The sequence below is a fragment of the Capricornis sumatraensis genome, chromosome 2 (genome assembly GCF_032405125.1).
Source record: "Capricornis sumatraensis isolate serow.1 chromosome 2, serow.2, whole genome shotgun sequence".
Taxonomy (NCBI): domain Eukaryota; kingdom Metazoa; phylum Chordata; class Mammalia; order Artiodactyla; family Bovidae; genus Capricornis; species Capricornis sumatraensis.
In genome coordinates, this window is record NC_091070.1 from 178,151,310 (window position 1) to 178,173,079 (window position 21,770).

The following is a 21,770-nucleotide window of genomic DNA, read 5'->3' on the forward strand; positions in this document are numbered from 1 at the left end:
TTTATTTACCCTTGAACAACATGGGTTTAAACCACACTGGTCACTTATACATGGATTTTTTTTTTCACAGTAGCACATGATCGCAGTTGTGCAGGGCAGAGACCTGCTGATCCGAGGTCACTGAAGAAGTAGACTTGCTGGGGGGACAGAGGCCTGTGGGTCTTGCTGCAACCAGACTGGGCTATCCCTTAGCTCTCTTTAGACTGTGTGCGCCCCCCCCTCCCCCCACCATGAGACTACCCAGTCATTTGGCACCTCCCCTGAGACACCTGATCCCACAGAGGGCTGCCCTGTACAGTGAGGAGGGTCCCCACTGGTATCTGTCTGTCGCTCTGAGTTTAACTAGCACATTTCATTCCTGAGAGGATCCCCTCAGGGGCCCCAGACGGAATTTCAGAACCTGCCCAGCTGAGTCCTAGGCTGATGGCCGGGTCCTCACTGGGTGGTGCCCAGCCTGAGCACACAGCAGGCCAGCTGGTTGTAGTCCTTTCAGGCACCTCCCATGACTACTTCCTCCTGCCTGAGGACTGTCTCTAGCCCTGTGGAGAGCTGACTGTGTGATCAGAGAATGGCCTTTGGAGTGCGGCACACCTGGAACCCCTTCTTTTTAATAAGGGAGAAAAAGACCAATGTGAGTGAGAACTTGAAGGGAGACAGGACTTGCAGGATGGTTAATACTGGTCCAGCCACAGGGCAGCCAGGGATTCAGAATTCCCGACCCCCCAGTCACCACCCAGTCTATTTCAGGAGTTCTTGCTACTTCTTCAGGAACTGCTAGAATAATTCCTGCGATCTCCTCACAGAACATCAGGACTCCACTAACTAGCCGCAGGCCCACCCAACAAAGTCGCTAAGTTACGCAGACACACACTGCCATTTTCTTGGCTTTCTTATCTCACCTGTGAGACCCAAATCCTGGATCAATGCCTGCCTCACCAGTCAGTGCCCAAGAGACTGCAGACAGTCTCCATACACTTTCTGTGCAACACTTCCTTGTTTATGGAATAGTTATGATATTACACACTTGGTAGGGTTAGTGCAAGGGCTCGAGATAAAGTGAAAACAGAAGCTGGTACATAAAACACAAGTAATGGTATTTAGAGAATGGATATTATATCACGCAGTCATTCATTCAATATGTACACACCAGGTCCTGTTCTTGGAGCTGGGCAGACAGCATTGAAAAAGACAACTTGTCCTCATGAAGCTCAGATTCTAGCAGCAAAAGCAGACCAGACACACCTAGTCTACAATGTCATGAAGTGACCCATGTTCAGAAGAAAATCGAAGCGTGGGATAAAAGGAAAGTGACAGGTAGGATAGGGTGGTGGCTGTTTCAAGGAATGCCTGCCTGAAAAGGTGATGTGAGCAGAAACCTGAAAAAAAAAAAAAAAAGCAAAGCATTACCCATGCACATACCTAAGGGAAGAGCATTCCAGGCTAGGAGAACGGCAAATGTTAAGGCCCTGAGGCAGGAGCCATCTGACATGTTTATGAAAAAGCAAGTAGGCCTCAAGGATTGGGAGAGAACAGTGGAATAGTGGCCAGGGGCCAGATCTAGGATCTCATAAACTATACTAAAATCCTGGAATTACTCCAGGAATGATGAAAACCACCAGAGGGTTTTGAGCAGAAAAAACAGTGTGATCAGATTAAATCTAGAAAGCTTCACTGCAGCTGCTGATTATAAAATAAACTGTAGGGCAGCAAAAAAGAAATAGGACAGGACAATGAAAAAGCTGTCTCAGGCATCTAGGAGAGTAAGAGGGTAGCCTGGACGATGCTGGGAGCGGGCAGGTGAATAAGAAGCCACTGGGCTCAAGATGTTTTTCTGTGGATGGAGCCAGCAGAGCTTTCTCTGGGAGTAACTGCTGGGTATGAGAAGAGGAAAGGAGTCAAAGATGCTCCAGGTATTTGGGGCCTGAGTATTTGGGTGAATGATATTGCCATTTCAGAGGCAGCGAACACTAAGAAAGGATGGGTTTGGGCAGGTGAGGGTACCTAAATCCAGGCGTTGCTTTATACATGTTAAGTTTGAGGTGCATCATAGATAACCAAGTGTAAATACTGAGCAGGGAGGTGTATATTAGAAGCCAGAGGTCCGGGAGACATTGAAGCTGGCCATAAATAGAAGGAGCTCTCGGGATCACGAGAAATTCTTGACAGAGACCAAAGCTCTGTGAGGACAGAGACTGTGTCTGTTTCATTGACCTCAGTGTGCCCAGCACGAGCATTCAGTATGTGTGTGATGAGTAAATTAATCTGTGGCCATTAAACTGTTGCATGATTAATATCAGTTCAGTTCCGTCACTCAGTTGTGTCCGACTCTTTGCGACCCCATGAACTGCAGCACACCAGGCCTCCCTGTCCAACACCAACTCCCGGAGTCTACCCAAACCCATGTCCATTGAGTTGGTGATACCATCCAACCATCTCATTCTTTTTCATCCCCTTCTCCTCCTGCCTTCAATCTTTCCCAGCATCAGGGTCTTTTCAAATGAGTCAGCCCTTCGCATCAGGTGGCCGAAGTATTGAAGTTTCAGCTTCAACATCAGTCCTTCCAGTGAACACCCAGGGCTGATCTCCTTTAGGATGGACTGGTTGGATCTCCTCGCGGTACAAGGGACTCTCAAGAGTCTTCTCCACCACCACAGTTTAGAAGCATCACTCCTTCAGCACTCAGCTTTCTTTATAATCCAACTCTCACATCCATACATGACTACTGGAAAAACCATAGCCTTGACTAGACAAACCTTCGTTAACAAAGTAATGTCTCTGCCTTTTAATATGCTGTTTAGGTTGGTCATAACTTTCCTTCCAAGGAGTAGGCGTCTTTTAATTTCATGGCTGCAATCACCATCTGCAGGGATTTTGGAGCCCAGAAAAATAAAGTCTGACACTGTTTCCACTGTTTCCCCATCTATTTCCCATGAAGTGATGGGACCAGATGCCATGATCTTCGTTTTCTGAATGTTGAGCTTTACGCCAACTTTTTCACTCTCCTTTTTCACTTTCATCAAGAGGCTGTTTAGTTCTTCTTCACTTTCTGCCATAAGGGTGGTGTCATCTGCATATCTGAGGTTATTGATATTTCTCCCAGAAATCTTTATTCCAGCTTGTGCTTCCTCCAGCCCAGCATTTCTCATGATGTACTCTGCATATAAGTTAAATAAGCAAGGTGACAATATACAGCCTTGACATACTCCTTTTCCTATTTGGAACCAGTCTGTTGTTCCATGTCCAGTTCTAACTGTTGCTTCCTGACCTCCATACAGGTTTCTCACGCAAAACGAAAGTACTAACGGAAAGTTTGCTTTATTATTCCAGACCAAAAATAGAAAGTGTGTAGTTTCTTAAGAAGTAATTAGCATATGATAGAATCAAAGCTTGACACTGAAAGGAATCTTTGAGGACAATTTAATGGAAAAGTTCAAAATTGTGGAGGCGGGGATGGTAAGGGAAGTAGATGGTTTATTGCCAAGGGTAGGAGAGTGTTGAGGGACCGCCCAGTGACAGTAAACTGAATAAATAAGATCTTGACCATCAATGCACTACTCTTATTCAAGTATATAAAGCAGTTGCAGTTAGTAAAATAAGAGAGAGTGACGTATTCTCCTAAACAATAACTCCAATGACCAAGTGTCTTTGCAAGGGAGAAAGTTTAGTGAGTGTTTGTACTTTAGAAGAAGTCTTTGGGAAACTCAGATCTAATCCAAGCCTTTTGTTTTACTGATACAGAAAGGAAAGGGGAGTGGGATTAGTGACTTGCATAAGTGACACAGCTAATTAATGACTGGATGGACCCCTCGGTCTCCTTAACATGAGCCTGAAACTCTGTTCTGACTCTCAGCACCAAGTTTCTTCAGACCAGTAATTGAGGTATCACCTTAGAACAGAACTCATTTATTTTTGGCCGTGGAATTATTTTAGTGATTTATTTTGCAGGTAATTTAATATGAGAATTATAATTAGACTTTGCTGTAGCTAATTTCAAAATCCATTTACAATTCCCTAAACATTCCTTTTGGCAATGCTAAAGAATAAGTAGTCCAGGAAAGGTCGCTGAAAGTAAGATGTTTAATTTGCAGGAGATAATTTACCAAGTAAGTAATTCTCATGTCGAAAAATTAAAACTTGATTTGAGTTGCAAACATCATTTTAAGGAAACTGAGAAGCCCATGGAAACCTTCACGACAGGACGCATCTGAATATCCACAATTTTCAGTTCACATCCTGGCTCCACAACTCAATTACCTGTATATACCGTGTTGGCCAAGCTAACGCAGTCCTTCAGGCCTCAGTTTACACATCTGCAAAATGAGGAGGGAGCTACTTCCTTTCTAATGAGAACATTAGAAAGCACACCATTTGATGTCTGCACAGGCCAGGCCCTGCGGAAAGAGAGGAACCCCTCACATCTTACACATGAGGAAATTGAGGTCTGTTAGAAGTAACCCAAAGAGACCATTGTGAGTTTAGCTGGCAGTCCAGTCCCCTAGGTTTTAACTGTGCCCCCCAACTCAGTGGCTGCCTCCTGATGTTCCTGGTTCCTAACTTCCTCCAGGCTGCATTTGCCAGGAAATTGCCCAGCCATGCCACCTGGACAGCTTCCCTGATGGAGGAGGAGGTGCCCCATGGGGGCCCAGCCCTGGGGCTGGCATCATCACAGTCTGAGCCTGTAGGCTGCGCTGGGGGCTCCATTAATCACACATCCCCGCCACTCAGCGCAGCTGGCCCCAGCCTGAGCACAGGCTCGTTTACAGTTGTTGCACAACAGGAAGCGGGGCGGTGTTCAGAGCCAAGCTGGCCCACTGAGAGCCACGGCTCCAGGTGCCCTGGTCCCGCAGCCATGGGCGTGCCCTCACCTCAGCATTCGCCGTGGGGAGTAGCAGTCTTCTCCTGCAGCTTGGAGTAGATTTGCAGGGTGAGAGGTTGCTTTGGGTTTTGTCCACTGTCACGTGTTTGGCAGCCATGACCAGAAGGCAGGGCGGGGGGTGCCTTTTGTGGAGTCAGGGTTCCCCTGCAGAGTTCTCCCACAGTGGCTGCAAGCGAAATGGCAGAGGCGTGAGTCACTGCATGAGACGGGAACAGGAAGACATCCTGTTGATGCCAAGCCATTTTCAGTTCAGTTATGAGAATTTACACCCCCCCCCAAAAAAAAAGGAAAAATTAGCATTCAGCGTGCATCGCCCCCAGCACAGTGGGGTCTAGCACCTGGCTCTGGCCCCTGTGAAGGAGGGCCCTGGACACAGCTTGGTTTAGTGCTCAGGAAACTGGCCGTGTCCTTGATCTGCTGCATCTGTGATGGGATCAGAGGACCCTCTTTGCCAAAGAAACTTTCTATCTGAGGTTTCGTTTGGTTTTTGATTTTTGTTTGGTTTTGATTCAAATATGTTCCCTTGTTTCTCTTCTTGGGATGGTAATGTACTGTATGGCTTTTTATGATTTTCTTTTGTGTAAAAATTGTTCATGTTTTTCTGACAGGAACTTTTGCTTATGAAGAGCAACTAAGAATTTATATTTGAGGGACTCTCTGCTCCTTTTCATGGAATTCTCATAATCCCCTTGTTCTTAAATTACTCATTATATAGTGAATAGCTCCCGTGTATTGAATGCTCAGAGGCAGGCACCCTTTTAAAAACTTCACATACACCTTTAACCCTCACAACAGCTCCATGAGGTAGAGGGTCTATTGTTATTCCCAGTTTGCAGATAAGGGGGACTGAGCTCGGGTTAAGCAATATCCAGAGTCACAAAGCAGTTGAATGGCAAATGCCAGAACTTAAGCCCTGTTCCTAATCACGTTCCTTGCCAGCATTTACAGAAAGTATGTCAGCAGAACTTTGATCTCAGGAGATGTTCCTAGGAAAATGTAACTATTTAAAACGTAATTATTTAATTAGAGGAAATGCTGTAAACCACATGTCTCTTGCAGATCATAAGTGCATCTTAGCATGGGAAGACCCTGAGAAGTCCTGCATGGAAGAAGTCTTGCTCTTGCTCAGTCTACTTTTTTTGAACTAGGGCTTTTCAAAATAGATGTGAAGTGGACCCTTATTTCCTTGTATACCTATTAAGTGGTAACGCATTTTGAGATGCACCACCCTGGTATATGAAAAGTATATAACCAAGTGTGAGTGTGGGGGCTTTGGAACCAAATACCTGGGTTACGTACCATATCTGCTACTATGTGGGTAAGCTATATCTGCTTCCTCTGCCTCACTTTTCCATCTGTACAATGGGGACATATAATAGCACTCTCTCGCAGAGTGATGGCGAGGACTAAATTAGTCAATACATCTAGAAGACCTAGGAGAGTGTTGTGCACATAGAGAAGGACTCATTCTAAATGCAGAAGATTGAATCAAAACACTTGCTACCTGTGGGGTCTGGCCAAAGCCAAAATGCTATTTCATGATGTTTAGAAAACACAACAGAGGAAGTACACCCTCCCTCTTCCCCTCAATGCTCTCTCTAGCTGCCCTAGATTCTGCCTTTCACCATCTGGTTGGTCCTGATAGCAGCTCAGAGCTGGGCTTGGGTCTGTCTCCCCTTGAGTCAAGATTAGCATGCACTCTTGCCGGGACAGGGGACAGCTATCGGTGTTAGCCACACGCTTGTGGGTGGCCCCAGCAGAATCTGCCGAGAGAGTATGCTGGTGAAAAAGGAGCTCAAGTTCCCCGGGTTTCAACAAGGCAGCTGCCCTTGCATGCTATTGGTTCCTGGATTTCCAGAAGAGGAAGATGATTGGAAAGCATTGCACTTTGACTGAATTTGCTGCTCCTCCTGTCACGCGCCACTCACCAGAGCAGCTCCTCCAAGGGGCTCCAGCAGTGGATGAAAAGCCTTACAATTTCTGCAGGCTCGGATTCTGGTGCTAGTGTCTCAGCACCCAGCCAGCCTGAGCCACCTCGTGCAAAGTCCTGCAGCAGCCAGATAGTGTTCAGACTGCTCTTCCCCTCCCCTGCATATTCCAAAGTTGCTTGTGCATTGACTCCCAGGAAGGATCAGAGAGAAGTCCACTGGGGAGAAGTAAAGCAATTACAGGAATTTGCCAATTTTTTTAAATGACTTGCTGTTGCCCTTGGCAATTTTTCTCTAAATTGTAAATGCCTCAAAATGAAAAATTCAAATTAGCAAAATGCACCAGTCCTCTGTATGAGCAAGGCTGGTTGTCCATGATATAGTTATTATTGAGTAAAAGGTGAAATTTGCAGAACTATATATAAATATAGTTCCATTTGTTTGAAAATCCACATATATGTGTGTGATGGTTATGTTTGGAAGGACCAGGAGAAGGTGTGGAAGGAATGAAACAGAGTCGGAACAGTAGTTACCCTTTTGGAGTAAAATTAGAAGGAAAGAATTTTAACTTTTTATCCTGCTCACATGCACATAGGTTGAATTTTTCAACATATTTCTTTTGTTATTAAAAGAAGAAGAAAATAATAAAAGGAAAACACCCCTAGCTGGCTCCAAAAATAGGGCTAGACTAAATAATAGTGGTTAATAATGGGTGTTGTCAGCCTGGGCTGGGAGGCTTTGCAGTGAGAAGGAGGGAAACTCAGACCAGACCAGAAAGTGGGCCAATTCCAGTCCTAGTCAGCACAGCGCCGGCTCGGCTCAGCCATGCAGTGGGTGGCTTTGGAGCCTGTGCAGTTACAAGTGGCGCTAAGTTTTGCTTTTCCTTTCCCACGCCTTCCCTCCGGTAAGCCACCCAGGCTGCTGGGGTCCTCGGGGATTCAGCTCCCCCCGTACTGCCCTTGGCCATGAAAAAGCACTTTAATCACCCAGGCCCTGACTGAATGGAGGCGTCCTCCCCAAGCTCAAACACAAGTGGGTACTGACTGCCAGGAGGGCCGTTGTTATCACTGGGTCACCTCTGCAGAGTCCCCTCCCTGAGAAAGTTCCTCCCCTAAAGCTTGGAGCCCTGCCCGGGGGAAAAGATTCGAGAGTGTGAGACGGAGTAGGGAGAGCCTTGTCGCAAATTCAGGAACTGGGGTCCTTTCCCAATTCTGAGGAGCCTTGAACAAATCAAATTTCCTTTTGCCTCAGTTTTCTCAGATGCTAGACTTACAAAGTAATTTAATTACAGGGCAGTTGGAGGTGTGATAATAGACATGAAAGGGCTTCAAAAGGTAAAAGGTGGCAGGTTTTGTTTTTTTTTTTAAGGTGGCTATTTGAAAGAAAAACTGGCCCTTGGTTATTAGTAGTGGCAGTGCTGAGCTGGGAAGAGGGGGAGGGGTGGGCAGTGCTGGTGCTCAGTGCCTGAACGGATTTCTCTCCCAACACAGCGTTCACTTTCTGCATTGATTGGGAAGCAGAGCCCCTTCTTTTGCAGCAGTCAAAGGACTTGCCGTCCTAGGAATCCCCTTTGTAGATAAGAAACATGAGGGCCTGAGAGGTTGAATCTGTTGTTATCGTCCAATCACTCAGTTGTGTCCAACTCTGCGACCCCACGGACTGCAGCACGCCAGGCTTCCCTGTCCTTCACCATCTCTTGGAGTTTGCTCACAGAATGATCAGGGAACAGAAGTCAGGGAACAGGGCCCAAAGTGAGGCCGGACTCTTGGACTCCACATTCTAAGCATTTAACTGAACCCTCCTCATGCAACAGTCCCTTATTCTGAGGGTAGCTGTAACTGGTTGTCAGCGTCTGTTGAAGAATGACTTGGAGTGGAACTCCACTCCTCACAGATACTTCCTGTAGGGTTTACCGGTTTTCCCTCCAGATGTCAGTCATTCAGAGAAAGCAATGGAACCCCACGCCAGTACTCTTGCCTGGAAAATCCCATGGATGGAGGAGCCTGGTAGGCTGCAGTCGGTGGGATCGCGAAGAGTCTGATAGGACTGAGCGACTTCACTTTCACTTTTCACTTTCATGCATTGGAGAAGGAAATGGCAACCCACTCCAGTGTTCTTGCCTGGAGAATCCCAGGGACGGGGAGCCTGGTAGGCTGCTGTCTATGGGGTCGCACAGAGTCGGACATGACTGAAGCGACTTAGCAGAGACATCAGATCGTCGGGTTGAATGGCGCACCTGAATTTGTCCAGCTCATTTATGCTACGCCCTGTACGGGCTTTTTCTGCTCACCTTCCCACTCTCTTTCCTCATTCACTCAGAAACTAAAGAGATGTTGCACCTTCATTTGTTAAGTAAATATTTATTGAGTGCCACCATGCATAAGACTAAAACCGTATCTGTCTTTCACTGGCTTAAGTTCAGAGAGGGTGGGGAGCACCAAGAGATAAGCACACAGATAACGCCATTACAAAGCCAGAGGCAGTTTAGTGCCTGAGAGGTGCAAGGACTGTTTCAGACCCTCAGAAGAGGAACAACTCACCTCCATCTGACAGACCCAGGAGAGACATAACTGATCATATCATTCCCTGCTTAAAATTTTTCAGTGGTTCTCAGTTGCAATGGCACCGCACTCCAGTACTCTTGCCTGGAAAATCCTGTGAACGGAGGAGCCTGGAAAGCTGTGGTCCATGGGGTCGCTGTGGGTCGGACAAGACTGAGTGACTTCACTTTCACGCATTGGAGAAGGAAATGGCAACCCACTCCAGTGTTCTTGCCTGAAGAATCCCAGGGACAGAGGAGCCTGGTGGGCTGTCATCTATGGGGTCACACAGAGTCGGACACGACTGAAGTGACTTAGCCGCAGTTGCCTCCAGTGTAAAATCCCAACTCCGGAGCCTGGCAGCCTACCATTTGACTCTCTCCCACACCCCTTCCAGCTCTTCTTCATGGTGTCGCTGCTCTGATGAACCTAACTGCTACCTGCCTTTCCCTGCACAGCACCAGGGCTTTCATAGCCTTTGCCCTTCTGTTTGGAATGCCCTACCCTCCCAGCTCCCATGCCTGCAGTACGGTGCCACCTTCTCCTTGAAGCCTGCCCAGATTTCCCCTAACCAGAAGGAATCACTCCCTCTTCGGAACTCCCTTTTTGCTGACCCCTCTGTCTCTCCTGATGCAGCTTTTCTGCTTTAGGTTATTTGTGGATATACCAGTTTTCCCTCTGCTGAATGGAAAGCTCCTTGAGGGTTTATTTGTACATGCTCAACGCCTCCCAAAGCATCAGAGCAGCTCCCCAATAAACAGTTAGCCACCCCTCCCCGATAAACACCTGTGAGAGGGAGGGTTTAGGGGTAGCTTTTGACTGAAGGATCAGTAGAGACTTGGTGGTAGAAGTAACCCAACAGAACCTGGAAACGGGTGACATCTCAAAGTGGGTCGAAGAAGTCAGAGTTCAAGTCCAGGGACCATTCGAAGGGCTACAGATCAGGTGATTTTCTCCACCTCTTTTGGGTGGTGGGTCCCCTTTGATTAATGCAATGGACCCTCTCCCTGAAAAATGTAAATACCCACTGTTTCACAGAGGGCATTTGGACCTTTTGGGGAATAAAGAATCCCCAAAGCAAAAAGCTAGTTGAAGACTGAAAAGGTAGATTATAGCCATATTGTGCAGTGTTTCTGGGCCACGATGAAAATGCATTTACTTCAGCAGTTAAATAGGGAGCAGTTGATTTTTCTTTTTTTTTTTTTTCTTTACTCTCTTTTGAAGTATAATATCTTACAGCTACTGAGCCAAACTGTAATGATTTTATTCACAAGTTAACCATACACATGTAACCAGCTCTTGGAAAAGTCCCCTGTGTCCCCTTTGCCACCTTCCCCTTCAGGAGTGACCACTAGCCTGATGTCTAATAGCATAGATTAGTTTCACCTGGGTTTGTGCTTAGTGACCTCATAAGGTAGGTCCTTCTTTTTATTCTTTGTGTCTGGCTTCTTTCAAATGGCAACCCACTCCAGTATTCTTGCCTGGAAAATCCTATGGTAGAGGAGCCTGGAGGGCTACAGTCCAAAGGGTCACAAAGAGTGGGATCCAACTGAGCATGAACACACATGTACACACACACATAGGTTTCTTTCATGCAACATTATATTTGTGAGATTCATCCATGTTGTTGCATGCGTTTGAAGCTTGTTCGTGGTCACTGAGTGAGTTGTTATCCTCCTGCTTGGGTCATTTGGGGAGTTTCCATTTGGGGGCAGCTATGAACATTCTAATGCATTCTTTTGGTAGATATGTGTACACAGTTCTCTTAGGTACACACCTTGGACTGGGATGGCAACATGTAAATATTCTTCCCAAGTGAAGAGTGCCATATTTTGTATTCCCCCCATCCAGCTGATGATTCTGAGGGGCATCCTAAGATTAGAGCAGAATTTTAGGAAGATTTATCTGGCTGTGGTATCTTTGATGGCTCAGAGTGGTGGTTTCAAGTTGTGTTTTGTTTCTAAGAGCCCTAGGAATCTGCAGAGTCCCCTGAGGGGCTGCCACCAAGCAGAGAGAAGGGAGACTGGAGTTAGTAGTCATGCTCTGAGCTCCTCATTCACGGCCGCCCTCCAGCAGAGCAGGTGTGCTCCTATCTGTTTAATTAGCTTTTACCATTATCTAGAATTACTGGTCCATGGCCAGCAGTCTCACAATTGGACAGCTGTTGGGGGAGGGCTCAGGGAAACCAAGAAAAGCAAAGCGGTTTTAATCGTCTCCAAACACATGTCAAGAAAGGTCCTGATCCAGAGGCTGATGATAGGGACACCATAGAAGAAGGTGCAGATAGGAAAATAGAACCTGTAGGACGGGTCACCCCTTTGAATCCTTTGAATGTCAGGATGCAGGGGGCTACTTTCAGAGACAGAATTGAAGTTTTGAGTCCCAGTAACTGTAGTAAAAAAAAAAAAAAAATGGAGAAGGGGGTGGCAGAGGATGAGATGGTTGGATAACATCACCAACTCAATGGACATGAATTTGAGCAAACTCCAGGAGACAGTGAAGGACAGGGAAGCCTGGTGTGCAGCAGTCCATGGGGTCACAAAGAGTCGGACATGGTTTAGCGACCAAATAACAACAAACCGTAGTAAAGGTTGTTTTAGTAGCAGAGAGGTTGTGAAGCCAAGCCCAGACAAGAGCCCCCCTACTGGGGAGAGAAAGGGGAACCCAACTTCTAACAAGTTTAAGGAGCAAGCAAGCTGTGTGGATGGGGGGGTCCTGCACACAGCTCCGGGACCAGACACAGATAGAAGAGTCTTCTGCAAGCCCTTGGAAGGAGATGGAATGAGGGAGGACAGAGAGAGGAAAAGTAAGTATACACCAGCAAAATCTTCAAGGACAGCTGAGCTTGAAAAACTCAGAGACAGAAAGATGTCAGTCCGGAAGACACTGCGGGACAGTCAGAGGCATAAAGGCGTGCCCAGGGGTGGGCCAGGGCTCAGAGACCGAATCAGAGTCAGGAGGGCAGGACAGGCCAGCAGTGTCCGTGCCAAAAAATGGACTCATTCCAAGAGTTCTTCAGCTTTATCTGGAATCATGACATTCCACGGAAGTGCCTTCTTAACCATCAGTAGTGTTCAGAGTTCTAAGTATATTATTGTGCTGTTCTCTCTGAAAACCTATAGCTGCGTGCTTTTGCACATGGTAACTCAACCAGAAATTTCAGTTCTCTCTGCTAGCCTTTCCCAGAACATTCTGGGTAAAAGAGAGCTTACTGTATATGTGAGCATGGCTTTATTTTAAAACATCCATGAACAGTATTTTCTCTCCCATATGCTTGCTTGCTTTAGAACCGACTTGGTGAGGGAAGCTTCCACCCCCACCCTCCCCTATTTGGACTGGCCCCCACTTATAAAAGTCTGCTGGGGCTTCAGAAGCAGTTCTGTGCTGACCTCAGCCCCCTCCCAAGTGCATAATTATCTCTGGATACTAGATTCAGTGTCTTGATCATTATGACAACATAAAACTATTAAGCACTTAAGCCAATGATCTGAGTAGTTCTGAAGAGAAAGACAGAGAGACCACTCAGAGAGAAGCAAAGAAAAGGTGCCGAGCACATATATTGTTGTCCTTTGTTAAGGATGAGGAAGCTGAGACCTAGAGAGAGGAAGTGACATGCCTGAGGCCACCAGCTTGGCAGAGAAATCAGGGAGTCCCAGGTGTTGTGCTGAACAGTCCTGATGTGTCCCAGTCCCTTTGGCTCTTTCACCCAAGTGTACATGCAGATCCCCCAGACCTTTTTCAGAATGTACTTTTCCCAGGGCTTATCCTGAAATTCTGATTCTGGAGCTTAGGGGTGCATTGAAAGAACTGCCCAGGTGATTCCGAAAGCAAACCGGTTAGAAATCCAACTTCTAGACACTTTGTGGCTTCTGTGTCTCACTCCACACTACCTCTTAAGGGCAGGTATAATCTGCTTCTAAGAAAATGTCATTAAACAGGTTGTATTTCAGAGAGGAAAAACCAATACTTTCCTCTATTTAAGAAGTATATGGAATTATTAAAACTGAAAGTTACATTAATAGTAAGAGGGGAAACAGCCGTTAGGCTACTAAGAAATAGGAGTTTTGCAACGCAGAGGGTTCTTATACTTTTCCAGTTATCTGCAAAAATCTCTTACTTATTACTCACATAAATTTGCATGTTAAATTCAAGAGGTTCACACAAGTCCATAAATAGAAATTAAAATAAAACGAAGTATTTAGTTGACCCTCTCTGGTATCGATGGTATATGAGAAAGCATTTCATAAATTTCAGTCTTGGTGGCCTTGTGATTACCCCAGACCTTCCACATTAGAAATGCAATACCAGATCTCAACTCTGGGTCAAGGCAGAAATGACATAACAAATAGCAGCTTCTACATGGGACACGTAGGTATATTTTCCTAGAATTTAACTGGGGATGGTTTTCATTTATAAACGAAGGCATGAACATCCCACAACCATGGGATTGCTGGGTTTGTTCATTTATAAATGTTGACACTGACAGGTAATGGCTGTTTATAAGACTTGGATGTGTTTATTTACTCAGTCTATTAAAATCAGTCTCACAATTTCTACATGTAAGTAAACATGTGTCATTTGACTTACATTATGCATGAAATTGTTCCAAAGAATCTCCTGAGCTTCTGAAAATACCCCAAGGACAAACTTTGATAGAATCTAGTTCAACCTTCTGAAACTCATATTTGGTTCCAGACCACTAAATGCTGATTTCTTGTGATCGGTCTCAGGAATTTACTCCCTGGACTCATTAAGTGTTAGAAAAGTTTAACTTTACTGTTAAATGCATGAGTAAATAAAAGGCACTAATGTCGTTGTATTGGTACTAATATTTGCTGGAGAGTGTGTGTTACTTCCAGCGCCACTCGTAACATGAATCGTCCTTGGGAAGCAGCCTGCTCTGCTCCACTGTAAGCAGCTGACCTGCACACGTGATGGAGCCATCTGGGGGAATTTCCTTCTTTCCAGTGCGTGCAGCATCAGAATTGTACTTTCTTAGGTTTGCCCTCAATACAAGGGGGAAAGTGCCAGTGAGGCCAGAGGCCAGATAAGGAGCTGCTTTTGAAACCAATGGTACCAGGTAGCCTAAAACCAACCTCCATGTCACCCTCACTCTCATAACTAAAGGAAAGAGGAAAGTGTACACACTAGTGATCACTTCGGAAAGTCAAATAGAGCTGTGCTCAGGACACAAAAGGAATTGTGCAAAATATTATACTTGAGGTGTTTGTTATGGTTCCTAACTGATACAGAATCAGGCCTAATACAGTGAGTTTCTCTGACTTAACCTCTTCATTCGGAGATAACACATCAAGGAAGTATTAGCTGAAGGAATGTTTTTTAATGTGACATGATTCCCATTTGTCTCAGAAATTCTGATTTTTTATTTTTATACATTGAGTTCAGGCCCTTATCATCACTCACCTAAAATACAGCCACAGATCCCTTGTCAATTTTATTGGATAAAGTATTTATTGAATTCCTGTTCTGTGTCCAGCCCCAGGAATATATTCTCCCTTCTGTTTTCTGAATTATGAAGAGGAAAAAATTGCAAAGCCATCACTTCCTGCCAAGGCCATCCATGTGTCTCATAACAAACCAAATCCGTATGTATTTATTTTGTGTGCACAGCATATGGAAGTAAAGAACTGTGTAATACAGGGTGGCTGGCCTCAAGGGCCAACCGTCAGATTGAGAATTAAAGGAGGACTCTGGTGGGTGCAGTAGATGCAAATATTTGTGAGAAGTATGATGACCGTAGTTGGAAAGCCAGCTCTTGGGACCTGTGGTCTGGTAAGCTACTAGCACACTAAGAGGAGCAGAATATTTGAAATAGTTCTGGCCTGGAAAATCTGGGACTGAAAGTAGCCATAGAAATTCTTTTTCAGGGTTTACAGGCAGCGTCCTTTCCCACTGCATTCCATTTGATGATCTTGTTTTGTGAAATTCTTGCCTTTAAGAGAACAAACCTTAACAAGCAAGCTGTTGGTAGTAAAATGCTGTGTATTTAAATGTGTCATCTTTCCAATGGTTTTAAGTATCATTCTGTCATGATTTATCTTTTGCTTGATTCAACCATCTTTTTCAAAGGTTCTCTATCTCATTGAAAGAAAAAGTTTAATGGATTTAAATTAATTCGTGTTTCTAAGGAATTTTATATTGCCTCTTAAGATGATCGGAGATATTCTGAAATTTTACAAAATTGAGCTGCGGTAAAAGTGTGCCTTTTGGGGGCCAGCTTCTTTAAATTGCATTGATGTTGCTAATGAGGTTTGGACCTTAAATGACATGGCTTGGTTTCCTAGCCCATGTTTTCCCTCAAGTAACATTTTTTGGAAAAGGAGAGAATCAACAGGTTTGCTTTGAAAGAGTTCTGATCCTTTTACATAGAGAATAACTACAAGAAGCTTCCTCACGGACCCCTTGTATCTTCAGTTCTTTTCCTTTGAAAATATATACACTTTCAGGTCCCTTGAGGTTCAAAACACACAAGTACTTTACCTGTGAGCGCCAGCATGGAAAGTTCATCTTGCTGGTTACTCCAGGAGTGTGATGGACACTGCTTTTCCCCAAAGCAGTAATCAAGTCCAGACACATTTGATTGGAGGTTGGGCATGTTCCCTGCCTGTAGTTTCAGGGGAGAATGTGAGATGAAGGAAGAAAGAAAAATTAAATATTCTATTATGTAGTCTGTAGCGTGTACACATTATGGGTATCCGGACCAGAGTTGGGCCTTTTGTTTTTCGTCGGTGAATGCACGGAGGGGCCCGGGGCTTCCTGGCAGGTTAACCTTTGGCGTCTGTGACCTGGGTCCTGAATGCTGTATACAGCGGGCAAAGGGCCCAGATCATGGCTGTCTTAATCCCATCTGTGCCTCCTCAAAAGGCAATTACTTCCTCTGCAGTGTGGACATTGGACATCCTTGCTAGATGGTGATCTGGAAGAGGAAACGGTAGATACTAATTAACCTATCTCCCACACTTTAATGACAGAGCTCATCTTATAGTGTTGGTAATTACTGTGTTACGGGCTATGAAGTGTTTCGGATCATAGAATCTTACTTTTAACTTTTTACCCTGGAAATTCTCAAACATACACAAGAGTAGGGTGCATCCCGGGTGCCTGCCACCCAGCTTCAACAGTGAGCAACAACACATCAGTGGCCAGTCTTGCTTCATCTGCCTCCTCACCCAGTCCCCCCACCCTCCTGGTTTGTCACCAGAGGTTAATTTTCCCTTGAATTGTATGTAAATGTAACTAGTAGGCGCTCTCCTGTGACGGGCTCCCCTTCTGTCAGGGTGATGGCTGAGAGACCCAGCCATGTTGTTGCTGCATCAGTAGCTGGATTCCCTTTTTCACTGCCAATTAGAAGACTTTCAGCCACACTTTTCTAAATATTCCCCTATGCTCTGCACCCATGTGCGTGTGTGCTCAGCCACTTTAGTCGTGTCCAGCTCTTTGTGACCCTGTGGACTATAGCCTGCCAGGCTCCTCTGTCCACGAGATTCTCCCTGGAGTGGGTTGCCATGCCCTCCTCCAGGGGATCTTCCCAACCCGGGGAGTGAACCTGTATCTCCTACATCTTTTGCATCACAGGCAGATTCTTTACTGCTGAGCCACTGGGGAAGCCCCATGCTCACCACCCATGTTTCTGAATTAATGGGTCTCCCCTTATCTTTCCACCTCCCTTCCCTTCACACTGTGCAAACCACTCACTCAGGGCCCCCAGTCACCAGGTTCCATGAACTAGGCTTGCTCTCTCCTTTCTTTACCTCTGTGAAGTGACTAATAACTGCCCCTCCTCTTGATTGTGTGAATAACTATTACTGGGATTTTTTTTTTAATCATAAAAGCATCACACGTGGTTAAGAGCACAGCCTCTGGAGCCAGGCTGCCGGGTCACAGGGCTGGCGCCTCCACTTACCTTCGTTCTGACCTTGGCTGTCTGTGTTCTAAGCATCTGCCTCCCTCGGTTCCTTTAATCCTAAACTAGGAAAAACAATAGTAAGAACCTCATAGCGTTGTTTTGCTTCGTTTTGAGGATGAAGTAAGTTAATATCTGTAAAGCTCATAGAACAATACTTGGCAAGTGTAGGAGCTGTACAAGTATTAGCTATTAAGAGCAAAATAAATGAATAAAAATGTGCACACTGCAAGACTGCATCAAAATACTAAAAATCCCCTAAAATCCTTACCACCTAGTGATAGCTACATTGTGGAATGTTTGCTTCCAGTGTGTTTTCTGGATATAATGTATTTTAACTAAACATATTTATGACTGACTGACTAAACATATTTACACAGCGTTAACTTGTCCTTCCTGCGTCTCTTCCCTGACTTTTGTGTTGGTGTCACTCTGCCCTGTCTCTGCTCCTTTAAAGCTGCCTTTCTGGTCCCTGCCCACACGGGGAAGGCCCAAGGGTGCGCCCTGCTCTTCTCTCCATGCCCTCCCTCCAGAGTCCAGCACTCAGCCGCCACGTCCAGGCAGCTGATCCCCATTCAGCCCAAAGAAGTCTTATTCATTCTCACATTTCTTACCTCTTGTATCCAGCTTTTCCTTTGCATTCTTAATTGCCTCCATCTGTTGGAAATCTTATGTTCTGACCCCTAAGAGCAATAATGATGCTGATAGATAACTCTGGGTGGCTTCCATGTGCCAGGTTCTTTTCTGTAATTTAATCATTATGGTCCTGTGAGGTAGGCACTCTTGTTACCCCATTTTACAGATAGAGCACCTCGAGGTTCAGTGAGGCTAAGTGGTTCATTCTGCATACACACGGAGCGCAGATTTGAACCCAGGTCCATCTGATCAAACATATGATCTATACCAAATTGCCTGCCCCCCAGACCTTCCACAGAAATGTTCTACCAGTCCCTCTCAGTTCCCCACTTCTGTTCCATCCTGCATAAGGTCGTTTGATTGTTTTCCTGATAACACTCCCCAGGCCTGTCATTCTACTTAGTAACCTTTGGTGGCTCCCATTTTCACGTAACAGAGTCAGCCTTCGTCCACTCCACCGCTCCCCTCAGCAACCATTCTGAGAGTCTCCCCACTCTTAGCCACCACCCGTCCAGTTCATACCCTCAGGGGATTGGTCCTGTTAAGACTTGTGTCCTGCGAGCATGTCTGCTTGCTGAATCCCTCACTGACTGTCTTCTCTAAGCTCCTAATGCTTGCACTTGGCATGCCTTTTGGCCCACTGATACTCCTTATTCATATTCAGTACTTAGCCCATCTCGTTGGAATCACAAGCCCTTAAATCACCAGTGTAACACCCACATTCATTGTTTGTCAGCCATGCCCAGCCCCAGCTGGTGGCTGTAAATGTCAGTGAGCTGCACACACTCGTCTCAGCCCTTCACAGCCTCTCTCTCTCTCTCTCAAACCCACTCCTGTGTCCTATGCATTCAAGCTGCTGTGCCGTTCAAAGCAGAATGACTAAATTGCTTAATCTAAAGTGGATGGAACAGTATTTGCCTGCTGCCTCACTTTCAACTCTCCCGTTAGGTGTTTGGTTGCTTGGTTGTTTTAATTCACTCGGGGCAAGTAGGTGAAGTCTTCTCTGCTTAGCAATATTAGAAAACATGCCCTCTGTTTAAAGTCAATCAGATGCTAGGCCTTTATGACCAGAATCCTAAATATCTCTGTTCTGCTGCTTTGTCAGCCCATTAAGAACGAGGGTAGAATGGCTATGTTGTGGACAACATACTGGGTAATAGATCTTATTGTAGACAATGTCCAGCCCTGCTCAGCCTGGGGAGCTAGAGAGTGTGCAAGGCAGATCCCCCAGGAAGACTGGTGGGAGGACTCCCAATAGGTCACATAGATGAAGAAGAAGGCACCAGTTGTCTGGGTTTGGGGATAAAAGGGCCATCAACTGTGCTTGCTTCAGCAGCACATATACTAAAATTAGAATGATACAGAGATGATTAGCATGGCCCCCATGCAAGAATGACATGCAAATTCATGAAGCGTTCCATATTTTTAATTAATTTTTGAGAGTTTGATATTGAAACTCCAACTGAAAATCTCATCTACTTAAAAATAATTGTAATATAGAGCAGAACTATATATAACTTGGTTCTGTATTTTCCAAGTCTCCTGTAAATGTGTTATCGTGCTTTCAAAATTAGAAAAACAAAAAAGAGGAAAAGGCCATCAACCACATAACCACAGGTGAGAGATGAATGGCCATCTGGAATGTTCTGCCTCCTTCCTTAGATTGGTCCTGTGTCCCTTGCCAGGAATAACTTTCCTCAAGGTGAAGTGCCTGTGTCTTTGGGAGCAAATGAATGATTTCCAAAACAACAGAAGAACATAGCAAAGAGCCCATTTCATTGCACCCCCAGGTGCTCAGCATCTGTGAAGGGAAGGAGCCTGAGAGGTGGGGTGACTCCAGCGAGGAGCCCCTAGATGAGTACTTCTCCACGAGTGGTCTCCACACCACACCAGCAACATCAGCCCTTCAGGGAACTTCTCACAAATGCAAATTCTCAACCCCCCTGCTGACTCAGAGGTGGAGAAGCACTGCTCAGGGGGCTTTCTCACTTCAGATAGCATCCTTTGCTCCCCAAAGCAGTGAGCCCTTGGAAGGCAGGAATTCAGCCTTCTAATCAGCTTCTCTGATCATTCCCATTTCCTTTCTCCAGCCCCAGCGAGCTCCTCGTATAGGACCTGCAGGTAGGTGCCGTGTGTGCCGTGATGGCTATAAGCACCAGGGTTGATTTCAGCCCTATAGAGCCTCAGTTTCCTCATCTGAAAAATGGGTTAATAACACCACCTTCACCATGACCCCAAAATATATTAAAATAAAAACAGGGTACAGAGCAATGCATATGACATAATCCCATTTGTATATTTTGAAACAGATATATGAGTAATCACATTTGTATGTGCATGTGATGTCTTCAGAAGAAAACCCAAGAAACTAGTAACAGTGATTGCCTTGTGAAATCTAGAGTAGGAGGACAGCAAGTTTTTGTTGTATACTCCTTTGGATTGTTTAAAATCTGGACTATACACATATGTTCTTTTAAAACTTAAAAGTTAGTTAGGGACATAGGGCTTTCCTGGTGGCTGAGATGGTTAAGAATCTGCCCGCAGTGTGGGAAACCCAGGTTCGATCCCTGGGTCAGGAAGATTCCCTGGAGATCTTCCCACTAGAGAGGGAATGGCAACCCACTCTAGTATTCTTGCCTGGAAAATTCCATGGACAGAGGAGCCTGGCAGGCCCCAGTTCATGGAGTCACAAAGAGTTAGATACAACTGAGCAACTAACACTACACTACCACTAGGGACATAATAGTAGTTTCCTTTTCAGGGACGTTGTAAAGAGTAAATAGAATAACTTGACATAAAGCCCTGAACACAGTACCTGGCACAGAAAAAGCACACTGTTAGTGTTAGCCCTTGTCTTTAGTACTAACTAGTTATGGAAGTCATCTGTTCATTTATGTATTCATTCAAGAATTAACAAATGGGACATCCAGCTGACTTCAGCCAGCCACGCAGATATAAGCACATCATTTCTCATATCTTGTCTTGCTATGCTAGGCAGAGAGTAAAACTTGTTTGTAAAGATCAGCCTCAGTCTTGATGGTAAACACGTGCCTCTGCATGGCTGGACCCTGGCCTGGCATATGGGGGTAGGTGATGGGGAGCCCTGCACCCCTACTTTGCACATCAGAGAGCCATTCCCTCAGCGCACCTTCACTGACTACAAATCTGTGTGGGGCATGGTCTGAGGGTGCAAAGTGGCATTGCCCTCAGAATCTGGGTACCACTCAAGTGGACAACCCATGCAGGAGGCTAATGTTCACAGCCCTAGAAACTAGCCCTAATCAAGTGCATTGGAGTCCCAGGGAGTCCACCCCAGCTCCTCGGAGCTGTGAAGGGAACCAAGCAGGTGGGTAACCTTTGGCTTGGAACAGGCAATATTTTGCAGGGTACACGTGGGAAGGAGCAGCAGGGTGTATCCCGTCTCTAGGAAAACAAACACAGGGTACACTGACACCCCGGGGTGATAGGTTCACACTGGCTGATGTTGTGTTGGTTGCTACATCATATGTCTTAGTCTAACCCAGGTATTTATTGAGGCCCAATTTGAGAGAGGAACACAGAGAGGCACAGAGAACTCACCTGCCTGGTAAAGGGTGTGGCTTTGAAGCAGAAAAGCTCTGGGTTCAAATCTGTTTCTACCACTTTCTAGCTGTCTGAGCTTCGAAGATCAGAGTACCTAACCTTCCTAAGCTTCCAGCCTTATAGTTGCAGACAGTATTAAGTGAAGTATTATCTGTAGAGAATACTTGATATAGTAGCTGGCACATAGTAAGTGATGAATAAATGTACTTACTAGACTATTATTACTGAGCTAAACTTCCCACAGTTTAGTGGGAAGATAATCTCCATGCACACAAAGTCAGTTA

General features: G+C 45.5%; 1 protein-coding gene and 1 non-coding gene across 2 annotated transcripts in view; both read left to right on the forward strand.

Annotated features, from left to right (window-relative positions):
• Nucleotides 1–21,770, forward strand: part of GNG12 (G protein subunit gamma 12) — an 81,617-nt gene that overhangs the window by 43,119 nt on the left and 16,728 nt on the right. The gene's annotated exons all lie outside the window — the stretch shown is intronic.
• On the forward strand, nucleotides 19,225–19,331 carry LOC138074662 (U6 spliceosomal RNA). Its single transcript, XR_011144491.1, has one exon. It is a non-coding gene; the product is annotated as a U6 spliceosomal RNA (small nuclear RNA).